Raw genomic sequence first — 13,980 nt, forward strand, 5'->3', positions numbered from 1 at the left:
CTGGAAACATGCTTTGAAAAATTGAAGATGAAGACTCATTTCACTTTATCGTACTTCGTTATTTAAAAAATTGTTTAATTTTTTTTTAGTTATTTATTTGAATTGTTTACTTTAATTGCGAATGCATGCTCCAGTGTTTAGAGAGGCCAGCGTTTGTGGTAGTGAGACCTTGGGGAATGAAGTGGCCTAAATACCTATTTGAACACAGAAGCTTGCTTCTGAGTGATCTTGGACAACTTAACTCTCTTGGTGCCATAGTTTCCCTATAAAATAAGAATAGGGAGAGTTGCTTCCTCATGACGCGGTAAGGACAGGTCTAATTAATGTACAAAATTACTTGGAAAACGTCCTGGCACAGAGGGAGGGCCATTACTTAGTTACAGCTTTTATTATACTCTCTCTGTTTTATAATCCAGGAAATCTTGAGTCTTACTGATTTCATCTCTAAAAAAGAAATCTAAAATATAAACTCTAAAATGGAAACTCTAAAACTTCATAGTTTAGCTAATTAACACGTAAAGCTCAACCAGAAACACACAGTGGAGACCAGTTATCTGCAGACACCTTGAACTTCCTGTCCTGCATGGAGTCTAAGCTGTCACTACCGTCACTTCTGAAATCAAAGGCAAGCAAGGAATAGAGGTTTAAAGCTTGCCTCATCAGGTACCCAGACCCCTAAATTCAGACCATGGCAGGAAAGAGTTTACTTTTCACATGTGCATTTTGAAAATATTGTATTAAAATGAACACTGTATGTATTTTGTTGTGTGTTTTACATCGATAACAGAAAGAAAAAAAAGGGAAAAAAAAAAAAACCCATGCAGTTACAAATAAGGAGGCTACGTCTGAAAATTATTATTATTTTTTAAAATTATGTTTACGATTTAGTGGCCAGTTAGGAGAAAAATCATTTCATTGGTGTAATCCCTTGATTGACTAAACTTGTTTTTTTAATTAGGAAGAAGAGCGTGTTCCATTTACCACCTGGGGAAAGTGTATACATATAACTCTTTGTGCAAGTGCTTTTTTCTGGTAAGAACCTGCCACAGACTTTTTAAAATCTAATGTGAAGTGCTGAGAAAACTGAAAATCAAGCTTGGAAATATGTAGTCTCATAGAGAACACTTTTTCCAGAGAACATCTGAGCCAAAGCAGGCCGCCACTCTGGAGGTTCCACAGTCTCTTTTGCTCATAGTGCTTCCCCCAGTTCTTTTCACCTCATTTGTTAAAGTCAGATAAGTGGTTTAGGATTCTCCAGGGTCTGATTAAGAGACCAGATGGAGGCATTAAAAATTCTAAAATTTTCCAAGATTAACAACCAAGGTAAAATGTCTAAGAATAGCCTAACTAAAGGATAGTAGGAACTATCAAAAAAAAAAAAAAACTACGGAAAGATATAAAAGATGCTTTAATCACATGATTCTAGATTAAAATATTCATATCTCCAAAATATCAGAAGCTATAAAATTGATTTGGGATTTATTGTGAATAAAATCATATTAGTAGTATAATAATTATTAAGATAATGAGAGTTTTACTAGCTCAAGAATAGCCAGATTAGAAAATAGGACAGGAAGTCCAGATATGGGCTCTGATATCAATAATAATTTAATATAAGAGATGGAAGACATTACAAATTAGGGAGATAAAGGATATTCAGTAAATGGAACACTTGTTAGCTAATTGGGAGGAAAAGAAAACATTGAAATCATACAGTGAACTATATATTCTGTTACATTCCAGAAACATTTAAAAACTAACACAATTAGAAAAAAACTACAAATAAATATGGATGATTATACAACCTCTAGATGAACAGTAAGTTTCAGAGGAAGATATATAAAGATTTCCATGCATCAGAAGCATCCTTATTTTAAACAAAACAACAGAGGATGTTATTTGTTTACAAATCTGACAAGGGGCTAATTCCTTCAATACATACAGAGTTCAGATCACTTCAAAGGTAACATCAAAAAATCTAAGGAGCATAGGAGGCAGAGATGAACACACATTCACAAAGGAAAAAATAGATGTCACACTCCAATGGTAATTCATTCAGTGCACATCAGAATGAAATAGTTTTCCACCTCTCAAGGGACACACATCTCTTTATGAGGATGAAGCGCCAGTAATCACCAATCCCATGTCTAGGTTACTGGATATTTTTTGTGAAGTATGGTTGATTAACAATGCTGTGTTAATTTCTGGTGTACTCCTCAAGCCTTCTTAGAAAGCAGTCTGGCAGTTCATATCAAGAGCTAAAAATATTCATATGCTTTAATCCAATAATTCAGTTTTGAAACACTTTTAATCAGGAAGTATTTCAAAATGGCAGGGAAAAGTCAGTATGGATGCAACTCACAAGACATACTTTTGTATGTATATATATATAAAATCTCAGCCAAAATATTCTTCCAAACCTTCACATAGTAGAATATTATGCAAGCCATGAAAGTGTGTCCATGAAAATATTTTATGACATGTCAAAGTGTTATGCTTATGATAGGCTTGAGAATAAATTAATATATAAAATGATTTGTAATATACAAACAGTGCACCGTTCTGATGGAATTATGTCTATAGGTAGAAGCATTTTTCTTATTTTATTTTTATTCATTCTCAGAGTTGGAGTCTTTTGATTGTAGGTGACAAAATCAATCTCCAATGTGTTTAAACAACAACCAAAAAATGGGGATGCATGGGATTTATTGGTTCCTGTAAATGAAATCCTCAGGTCTGAGGTCTGGCTTCAGTCAAGGAGAGATACTGTAGCCCAGATGATATCAAGGGCTGCTTTTGTCCTGTCTTCATTCTGTGCCCAAGGATGTCTCAGCAGTCTGCTTCTAGGCACTCAGCATCTCAGATCACACATCCATCCAAACAAAGGGAGGTTCTCTTTTGGCAGCTTCCTCTCTTGATAGAGGAAGCTTATCATTCACATGGGCAACAGCATGTATCTTCTCACATAATAGTGGCTCTTCCTGGGTTACTTGCCAATTCTCAAATCATGTGCGAAGCCAATAGAATGAGGGGTATTATTTGTCTTAAACCAACTGAGATCTACCTCTGGTGCTTCAGAAAGAGTGGGTCAATCGAGCTTAAATCACAGGACTAAAAACAGAAGGGAGGTTATTTACCCTAAAGCAAATTCTGGGTCCTCTTCTAAGACTGGTGACAGATCCAGGACAGCAGTTCTGTCCACTACTGACTACTTTCAAATTTTCTTTAATGAGCAAATATTAAAGTTATGATCAGAAAACATGATAAATAAGAAGAAACTTGAAGAAGGAGAATGGAAAGCTTTCCTGTTTCTTAAGAAATATTGAACGCAGTAAGTGCTTGGAAGAAAAATAGAAATGTGTCAAGTTTGTAAAAGTTCTGAAATGAATTAGAATTGATTTCACAGACCATGTAGGAGGCAGTGCTATACAGTTAGTGTGTCTTTGGGCTCTTTGAGTATTTCAGTTCTTTCACTTAATAGTTGCTTCATTTGGGGCAAATTGCATCATCTCCACGTGGCTCTACTTCCTAATCTGTAAAAGAGATATAATATTACGTTCCCCACAGGGTTGTGAGGATTTAGAAAAATAGATATGTACTGAAGCAATAGTAAGCATTTAAAGAATCTTAACTATAATGTTTTCTTAATACATAATTAAAAAATTATTATGCAGACTTATTTAAAACGCATAATATTTAAATGGCCTATATGTGCTGTACAAGAAAGGAAGGCTTAATATACTTTCTAGAATATAATTTTCTCAGCCTCAACTAATTTTCACATTTAATTACACACACACCAAAAAGTTATTCCTTTCACAAGCATGAAGCCTTAACTGTGAAGAAAAGGATGATGAAAGAGAATAGAGGAGGAAATAAAATGCATTCTCTACAAACTGATGGCTTAAAAACTAAGAAAAACAACTTTTTAAGAACTTGGTCACCATATTCATAGCTAAAACTTAGGTAGAGTTTTTCACATGCCTGTGGTTAATGTCCCAAAAGTTTTCACAATTAGTAAATCATTGACTCATCACAATGGTCCTATAAATTGCTATTATTATACTCCCATTATATGGGTGAGGAGATGGAAGCCCCTAGAGGTTAAGAAATTTGCACAAGGCCCGACAGCTAGCATCGGAGCTGGGATCCAGATGCAGGAGTGTGGCTCGTGGAGGGGCTTGTAAACACTCCCTCTGCTCTCCCCTGCAGGTGCAAGCCAGCCACCTGCTGTTACTGTAAATAACATGATGTGGTTCACTTAGTCTTGAAATTCACATCCTTTGTAGCTTTCTCTCTGGGGCAGCCATCAGGAGCGGCCATGGACACTGAGTACATGCTTCTGGACTATGACCAAGAAGGTAGATGGAAGGAAAACAGTTTAAAAATGGGATCTTTAATGTGCATTCTTCAGTGGCCAGAAAAATACCTGCCTAGTGAGGAGCTGAAACCCTATCAGCCACGTGAAAATTATGCTTCAGACACCACCGTTGCCCTTGGGTCCACACAGTCAGAACTACAATGGATCAAGGACATGAATCTTGTGCAAATGCAGGGAGTATGAATACCTGCGATTTTAAGATCTCAAGGTGTACGAAAATCATGTGAAGCTTACATCAGCAGAGACCTGCTGTCACTTCCAGAATTTCCCTCATGGCACGTCCACAGCTTCCCTGGTCCTATTCAGAATGAAGACGACAGCTAGCACCTGCTGACCCCTCAATCAGTGATAGGTTCTCCCTTGAAAGGAAGCGTATCCCTTTCATGGGTTACAACTAGATCATAACCTAAGTAATTCTATAGATGTAGAAGGGGTATTTTCATTGGTTCTGCTATCACAGACTTGTCTCCAAAAGAACATGCCACCAGTTACTCCATTTTCAGCCATTTAAAGACATACTTAGCAGGCTTCCTTCTTTAGTGCAGTTTTAGGTTTACAGAAAACTTCACAGAAAGTGGAGTTCCCATATATTCCCTATGCCCTGCACACAGCTGCTCCTGCTGTCAGCATGTTACATTAGTGGATGCACTCATTCTTTTTGACATCCTTCATTCCTCCTCCACTAAAGTTTAACATGCCTGATATTCACGACTCTTGTGGCATTTATGTGCGATTTACATCACTTCTCACGTTTATGTGAGTTTTACAGGCCATGCATGTTGTCTGTTTAAGCGTGGGTTGGGGGTAAGTTTTCTGTTTAAAAATACGATCATTAGTGAGTCTCATGCTGCTGGGTTTTGGTTTGTCAGGTCCTGTTGACCGTTGCTTCAGTTATTGGGATCATTGTACGCAGACTTTCAGTGTTCATTGTATTTCCTGCAAAACTTTCCAAGAACCTGAATGGAAGAGACCCAATCCAGAAGTACCTGCTGCAGGTGGGCCACGCCCATCACTGCTTCTCTCATCAGCGTTATCATCATCGTGACCCTGAACGCCATATAAGAGAAAGTGGCAATCATGATGACTGACTCTGGTAAGCTCCTCCTGCAGCTGAGGTCATTTCTACACCAGTTTTAGAACCAGGTCCAAACAGAGACTGTATCTTGTAGGCACTTCAATTCCAGTACATTAGAGTCTTTAGAAAACTTCAAGTGTAAACGTATTTTCTCTCGCCTATGTGAGAAGTGAATTAGCTCCAGCTTTGCATTACTAAAAGGGAAAAAGGAAGCATTAGAATGTCCAAGCTCTGTGTAAACAGGTCAGTGCTTAATAATAATTTCAATTACATTAGATCATGAACCTTATTGTTGAAAGTAAATAGTCTCTGTATTGCAAATAAATGGAAGAGGGTCATGGATCCAGTGGCAGATTTGCTTGTGCGCTACGGAGAGGACAAGTAATCACAGTTTTATGTGTCCTCCCCCCATGCTGTTCCTGTTAGTGTAGCTCCATTCTCATCAGCTGTGGCTTCTTTAATAAATGTTTCTTCTCTCTGGCTTGTATACCAGCCAGCGGCTTAGCGGCCCAAGTTAAGTGCTTCCGACCCGATGCATGTGGCTGGGTGGTTCTCCCAGTGGTCTGCTCAGTGGTCATCTTCTGAAAACACTAAGACCAATTCAAATTCTGAACTAGGAGGATGACCAGTTTTATGTTCCCCAAATGCTTGTAGCAAGATGCCCCGTGTTTTGTTTGTTTTCTTCAATACTCCTAACTTACTGCCGTTCAGGGAGACAAGAGAATATCATTTAGCAGGATGTTTAAAAGTAGCTTTCTGTCAACTTACACCTGACAGAGGACAGTTCTTGCCCTTTGGATAGTGTTGTGATTATAAATTTTAAGGAACGGCTGACTCTTTTTTTTTTTTTTTTTTTTTTTTGCCTTGTGGGATATTGTGTTCATAGTGGGAGAAACTCTTACAACAGTGTGTAGACTTGGAATTAACATAGTAGCTATGTTAAAGAATTCAAAACAGCTTAAATGAAAACAGTGTGAATTGTGTATATATATACATATTTACTGTGTTAACGCATGTGTCCTTGGCTTTGATGAGCGTCTCAAAGCCGATCACAGTTTTACAGAATTAACTTTTCTTTATTCTAGCTGCAGAGCTCCCAAGGACCAGACTGACTATGAGAACAATCTAGCCATGAAGTTGTTCTTGTTCCAGTTTGTCAACTACTACTCCTCGTGTTTCTACATCACATTCTTTAAGGGCAGATTTGTGACTTATCCTGGAGATCTGGTGTATTGGCTGTGAAAATACAGAAATGAAGACGTCTGAATACAGCTTTGTGTTCTGACAGTCTAACCTGTTTCAGGTTTTCTCTTAGTTGCCCAATGAAGAGTGTCTTTACTCTCTGTTCCTTAGACTTTTTTAGGCATATAATAATGACTTTATTTCATTTTAGAGCTACCTAAAATTGAAATGAGATTTTCTTTCTAATATTCCAGTGTGACCCAGGTGGCTGTCTCCTTGAACTGATGACGCAGCTGACAATAATCATGGGAGGACAGTCCATCTGGAATAACATACAAGAGGTGTTACTTCCGTGAGTACTAAGTCATGTGATCTTGGGGTGAGAACGGCCCACCCTTTCACGTCATTTTCCTGCGTGCCCATCTCTAGAACAGGGGAGACTCTCTGCTTATTAAAGCTCTCCAGATAAGATGATCCAGCCAACAGTGTAAACGTACCTCCTGTTTAATAATTATGCTTAGATACCTTCCTTTTTATGTTTAACTTAAATCCCCAAGTGCTATAGTTTCTGCTTATGAGCCCATCATTAGGGACTGACTGATCAGAGCCCTTTGAGAGGTGGCCCTTTTTAGGGCCCTGAACTAAGTTTTTCCCACAACTTCCCACAACTTTCTCCTCCTTTTACACACACATTTAAAAATGCATAACAGGAATTTGTTGAGTGCCAAGTATGTGCTAGTCACTGTATTAAATGTTCTACATATATGTGTGTGTGTGTGTGTGTGTGTGTGTGTGTGTGTGTACAATTTAATCACCCAAACAATCCTTATTCTTATCTTCCTTTTGCAAATGAAGATCCTGTGGCTTAAAGAGGGTAAATGATTTGCCCAAGCTCTCATTGCCAATAAGAGACCACTGTGGGACTCACATGTAAGACCCTATCTCTCTGAATCCATGTTCTTCTAAGAAAAGAGACTCTTTTGCGGTCATAAGGCACAGGGTTACATAATGTTTTAAGAGACACTTGTCTAAAAGAATAACTACAGAGGTTTTGACTTACTGTTCTCTTCCTAAAAATGAGAAAAGCAGATGTTAGCAAAGGTCACACTGTCCTTTTGATTTTCAAATAAGCCCAATCCCATATCAAAGTGGACAGTCCAGTGTTATCTGTAATTTCGGAACATTTCAAGGGGCTTACAGTATTCGCTTTATGTTGCTGTTTTAACAAGTATCCCCAAACCTCATGGTTGTAGGAAGAAAAAAGGAAAAGTATCCACTAAACAACACAAATTTAACCTTGTAGCGTTCTAGAACACAGAAGCCTGCTGAAGTCAAATTATTGGCAGGGCTGTTTCTGAAGTCCTCAGAGGAACCTGTATCTTTGACTTTTCTGGCTCCCAGAGGCACCTGAGTTTCTTGGCCTGTGACTTATTTTTCTCTCTCTCAAGGTCAGCATGGTTTTGTGTTTCTGACTCTGATCCTGTGGTCACATCTCCTCTCCTCTCTCCCTTCTTCTGTCTCCCTGATCCTCCTTTAACGACCCTGGTGATTACACTGGGCCCACCTCTATAATCCAGCTCGTCTCACTTAGAGTCGACTGGTTAGCAACTTTAACCGCATCTGCAACCATAGGCCCCCTTTGCCAGGGAACCTGACCTCTCATATGTTCCGGGGATTAGGACATAGACATCTTGGGAGGAGAATCATTTTTCTGCCTACCACGCTAACCTTTTTCAGATAATTTCTGGGTTTGAGTTTCTGTTCTCATGAAACTGTTGATCTCTCTTCTGTCTTGCCTTCCATACCAGCATTCTGCTCCTGGCCAACCTAACTGCAGAGCTCACCCCTCTCTGCAGTGTCCCCCAAAGCCACTTACACAAGCAGGCCTTACTGTTGTTTGGAGCAGGGAGGAGAAACTCAAACAACTTGAATTTTGAAATGAAAAAAACCTCCGTAATTTTAAAATCTTCCATGCCACTATAAAAATTTATATTTTTAACATCATTTTTAAATTTTTAAACTATTTTAAACTTTGTTACTTTTTAAACTTTACTTTTTTTCTTATCATCCTACATTGTAGGCTCCAGAAACCTGCTATTCTGCCCACCGCATTCAAGTTCTCTTTCATTGTTTCTCCTCCCTTCCCTAACATTCCTTCTCCCTCCCTTATTACCAAGTTTCTGTCCATTCTTTTTATAGGGCAATTAAATTATTTTTTCTTTCTTTCTGTTTTTGCCAAGTGAACACCTTTGGGTGTCAGTGTGCCCTTCCACATTTCTTCACAAGGCTTCATCTTTAAGCTTCAGTATGGATTACTGGGGTCTGTCTCTAAACAAAGGCATTTCCCTAGTACCCCAGCTCAACACGCACCTCAAAAAAACCAAGATTCTGATCTTTGCTGTGAAATGAATCTTTTTTTTCCCTACTGTGCAGTAGAGATCTCTTACCCTGACCTCACAGTCAGATTTTTTCCAGAGAAGTAAAAGTAGCTCATGTGCAAATAACACTATTTTTCTCTGTGAAAAGAAATAGATCAGATAGAGGAAATACTTAAATCAGATTACTCAAAAGCATTTCCTGAAGGAAATACGTTAATTATTTAACAGTAAATTTTGTTGAATCTGATTTTCAGTGAGCTATTTTTACCAATCAAGGAGAAGGATATATTTCCTAAATTGGTACTGAGCAATTCATGTGAAATGAAACTTGCTCACATGAACTAGTTTAAAGCAAACGATGCATTATTGTATTTGTGGTCTGTTTATGCCTTCGCTTAAGTAAGCACATTGTTGTAGGTTTCAGTGAGCTGAACTTTGCCTCCATGTATTTCTACTCTGGGCTGAAATATTTAGGGAATATGTTTTGAATTATGTTTCCCTTGTTTGAAAAGCAGGAATGCTGAATGGTAGCCAAGTTCGAGCGTGGTTTGCGTTTTCCTCACTGCCTCTTCACTTTGTATAAGGTGCCTGTTTCCTTCTTAATTTTTCATATAAAATCCTAACATACCAGAGATCTATCAATTACTCTTGCTGCACCAATAATATACCCATCCTCAAAAATACATAGGAAGGGAAAAGAAAACTTATAAAGGTAGCGACAATTTTCATGCTATGTAAATATGTCTAAAGGAACATAATGAAATGAATTTCACCAAAATTCACCTGCCTCCACACCCCAAGTTCCATGTGGGTTTCTTGAGTAGGATTCTCGGAGCAAATGAAGAAGGACAGTGATGCCAGTGATCCCGGCTCCCTCTGGGGTCTCCCCAGCACTTGGATCGGCAGCTGGTATAAAGTAGGTCTCAGTCCGAGCCAGCTGAGTGGGTGAGTGACTCACAGGCATCAAGTGCGTGACATCAGTGGATTAACAGCATTCTTTGTAGGACTCAGAGTATAAGCTGAGAGCCCTGTGGCCTTCCGTGCCTCACATACTATTTTGATATTTGGGTCATTTCTGGAAGGTTATTCTGTACTTGACAAAAGACTAGTACAATTCCAGGGTTAAGCAACTTGCCCTAGGGAAATTTTATGATAAAATATTAAGAAAAATAGTTAAATGCAAAAAAGGACATAGCATTATCCTTTGGTGTTTAGAAAATGTATGGCTATAATTTTCTTAATTTATATGTTTTCTACATTTTCCACCATGTGTATGCACTACTATATAATAAGAAAAAGCAAATGTTTAAAAGAGAAAATCTCTCTTATCCAGATGTGATTTGGTTAGAGGATGAGTCAGATACATATAATAAGAGAATCTTAAATACATGTGTCCATAATTCACTCTTTAAATTCAGGAACAGGTAACTCAGGAATGAAATAGATTAAAAGAATCAAAGATATTTGCATTCAAGATTAGCAAGTGGGAGTGTCCTCAACAGAAACGGTGATAATCTATAATGCAGGGATTAGATGTGATAATGAGAGTACAAAGACAACATGAAGTAGAAAATGCCACGTGGCAAGCAGTGAGTAAAAGGCAATTTACCATGATTATGCCAATATGTGTGGTCAATTCCCAAGCAAATGATGGTGTAACCCCTGCTAGATGGAGAAAGCTTCCAGCCTTGGCTGTAGAGGGGGGCTGATTCTGTGTTTGTATTTTTTAAAATGTCTACAGGTGCTTCTCATGTGCAAATTGATATCCCTGCACGAGAACCATATCCCAACAGAAAACCCAAAAGACCGAGGACAATGATGGGTTGCCGACAGCCCAAGCTATTCGGCCACAGAAGCGTGGTTCCACTCAGGAAGACAGGGCAAGCGGCTCAGAGCCTTAGCTAAGGACAAGCCAGTCGGGACTGCTAATACGACCTGATGCCATCGACGGGGGAGGGCAGGTCAGCACAAGAAGGGAGCGCCAGCTGAGTTAACATGGAAGTTTCATCCTGGATCCAAACTGTGTTGGATTTGGGTCCGGAGGGTAAAAGCCCAGCTTCCCTGGGGCATGGACCGGATTCCACAGGAGGCTGAGACACGAAGTATGAGGCAGAGAAAAATTCCCCCAGGAGACTCCCGAGTCTGGGTGCTAGGGAGGGTGATGGACGAGCGCGGTACCAGCGCCACCCGCACCGCAGGGCTCCGAGTGGCTGTGGAGCTGCTCGCTCCCGGCCGGACCTCAGACCTGACTGCAGCGCTCTGGGCTGCGGCCTGGGGAGCGTCTTCAGCAGCAGGCTGTTCCCTTCATTCTCGTAGGTGTTACAGTGACCCCCACCCCTGTGGCCGCGGAGTTCCCAAGCCAAGGGTCTTAGTGACTTCAACCCTATTTCCAGGTGACCAAAGCCGGTTAGCCTGTGCTGCTCAAAAGGAAGATCCCACATGGGGTTTTGATGTGTTAGGGGGGTTGCTGATACCTGGCCTGCTTTGAATCGTTTCATCCTGACAGCAGCCTGGGCAGTGGAAGTTTCATCTCCCAATTTTATTTCAACTTTTTTTGTTGTAAGTATAGTTGGTTTACAATATTGTGTTAATTCTTGGTGTACAGCATAGTGATTCAGTTATACATACATATATATATATTCCTTGTCATATTCTTTTCACTATAGGCTATTAAAAGTTACTGAATGTAATTCCCTGTGCTATACAGTAGGACCTTGCTCTTTGATGCAAAAATTACTAAACAAAGTATTTGCAGACTAAACCTAGCCATGTATATGACAGAGTTGAGTTTATCTCAGAATTCAAATGTGGTTTTGATCTCCAGGATCTCTTTATCAACTTATCATAAGTAAAGAGACTGTGGACCACTTTTCAGACAAATGTTTAAAAATCATAAGATTTAGAGAATAAAGAAGGAAGATAATTATACTGAAAAGCCGATATCAACATATAGAAATGGGCATTTGTGATACAGTCATATCTGAATTATTGGAAGGACGTGTTGAATAAGAGGACCCAGTGGTGGGTCTACTGACCGCAACGTTCTGCCACAGCCGTGAGTGTAAATCATCTTCTGAGATCCTCAACATTTGCATTTTGAATGTACATAAACTTAAATAACCAATAATCCATGAAGTGTGGATTTAGATTCAGGGGTATCTCGAGTCCATATTCCCACCACTTCCCAGAGCTCCCTGCTCTTCCCCTAAAGTTATTGAAAGAAATGGGGAAAGTTTGTGAAGCGAAAGGCGTGTTCCATTGCAAAGAAATTTCGTAGCAAACCTGGGAGCATGGCCAGGGAAAGGTTAACGCTGAGATCAGAGGCAGTGGGAAACCTCGCAGGGGCAGCTCTTTACAAGTCACATCATGTGCTCTGTGTGTGTCCACGTGTGTGTGCATACAGACGTGTGGTCATGTATGATGTATACACCAGCCTTTGTGTGAAGCCGCCTCACTGTCCAAATTTGAAATCCATCCAAACGTGCAGTGCAGTCAGCCGAAGCTCAGCCAGACGCTAAGTTGTCTGTTGTTGCTCTGTCTCTTCTGCTGAGCTCCACGAGTAAGCCACACACCAGCTGTTGCTTTCAGGGACAACAGCTCTATAGGCTTCAGGTCCATGCCATGTTTCACTGCCGACTCCGATTTCATTTCAGGACAAATTGCCATTTGAAAAAGGGGGAAGCATTCAGTTGGCCCACAAGCCTCTGAGTGAGGAAAAACGATAACCTAGAGACAGCTCTGTGGGCCAGCATCCAGGAGGGGGCAGAGCACTGGGCTGCGAGTCGAGGCTGTGTTTCTTTCAAGCTCTGCACTGACTTTGAGGTGGCATGTCACTTCTTTGTCCCTTGATTTGTTCAGCTTATATTAGGGACTTGGACCTGTTTGATCCAACATTAGAGTATCACTTTTCTGCTCGGTGACCCTCCATGGCTCCGCAATTCCTTCAGAGGGAATAATGCCCACATCCTCACTGCAGTCTCTTAGGCTCCACCCCCAAAACCACCACTTATTTCCTATTCACTCTGGCCCACACCAGTCTACATTGCTGTCTGTCCAGCGTGAGGGACCTCCAGGCCTGTGATCACCGTTCCCTCTGCCCCTCCTCTGCCCACCTCTTTGCCTCCGTCTTTGCCTTATTCAAAGGTCACGGCCCCATCCCCACTCCTCCCTCCCACACATACCTCGCCCTCCTTTATTTTCCCCGCAGCACTTATCGCCAGCTCACAGAGCCTGTATTTCTTTCTTTTACTTATTTTCTCTAATGATTTTCAGACTGGAAAGGCCACGGTGGATAATAGCAGAGAAATGGGGGGGGGAAGGCAAATGAGGGAAGGTATCTTCTAAAAGCTAAAATGCCCACCTGAAAAGGAGGTAGGGGATAAAGTAGTAGTCGTAATAATTTTAGTAAACCCAAGGTATGTAGTCAGGACTAGTTTTCAAAATATTTGGGAGTAGGGAGGCAGCAATAAAAAGAAATGTATCCTGAAAACAAGAAATTAAATTCTTGGGAAGATGTTGTGTCCAGCTTGAAATGTCAGTAATTTTTTTATGACCTTGGTCTGATAATATCCTGCCTTATAATTTGATCTGTTTGGCAGCTGGGTCATGAATCTAATGGAGCCACAGTTTCAGGAGCAGAACAGACCACGCCATGATGGGAACGGGACAACCATCTGTATCCCATGGGCAAACTGGGGTTATTTTATGAATACCTTGAAATAAGCAAGTCCTCAGTGGAGATTTCGGTGCTGTCGGTTATACTAGAGTATGTTTTGGGTCTCAGAAGCATCGGTTACGGAGCCAAACAATGACCCAGCATACCGATACGGAGCCCGCTTTTCTCCATTAGATGCAATTATGCAGTCAGGCTTTCAAACAGGGTGCCTGTGTGTATCTTTGTCAATATTTATGATGTACAAAGCTGAAGATTTACTGCCAAGGAATGAAATGGAATACTCATTCAG

At 40.3% G+C, this 13,980-nt stretch overlaps 2 long non-coding RNA genes across 5 annotated transcripts in view; both read left to right on the forward strand.

Moving 5' to 3' along the window:
• The window catches only part of LOC116661745, a 224,774-nt gene that overhangs the window by 198,398 nt on the left and 12,396 nt on the right, over nt 1-13,980 (forward strand). The window lies entirely within an intron of this gene.
• On the forward strand, nt 5,366-13,627 carry LOC116661747. 4 transcript variants are annotated; one of them, XR_004317669.1, is made up of 5 exons: nt 5,366-5,474; nt 6,542-6,990; nt 7,494-7,568; nt 9,841-9,961; nt 10,758-11,636. It is a non-coding gene; the product is annotated as an uncharacterized LOC116661747 (long non-coding RNA). The 4 variants fall into 4 exon arrangements; XR_004317672.1 differs by lacking the exons at nt 7,494-7,568; nt 9,841-9,961; nt 10,758-11,636 and adding an exon at nt 13,615-13,627; XR_004317670.1 differs by lacking the exons at nt 7,494-7,568; nt 9,841-9,961.

The sequence above is a fragment of the Camelus ferus genome, chromosome 36 (assembly GCF_009834535.1).
Source record: "Camelus ferus isolate YT-003-E chromosome 36, BCGSAC_Cfer_1.0, whole genome shotgun sequence".
Lineage (NCBI taxonomy): Eukaryota > Metazoa > Chordata > Mammalia > Artiodactyla > Camelidae > Camelus > Camelus ferus.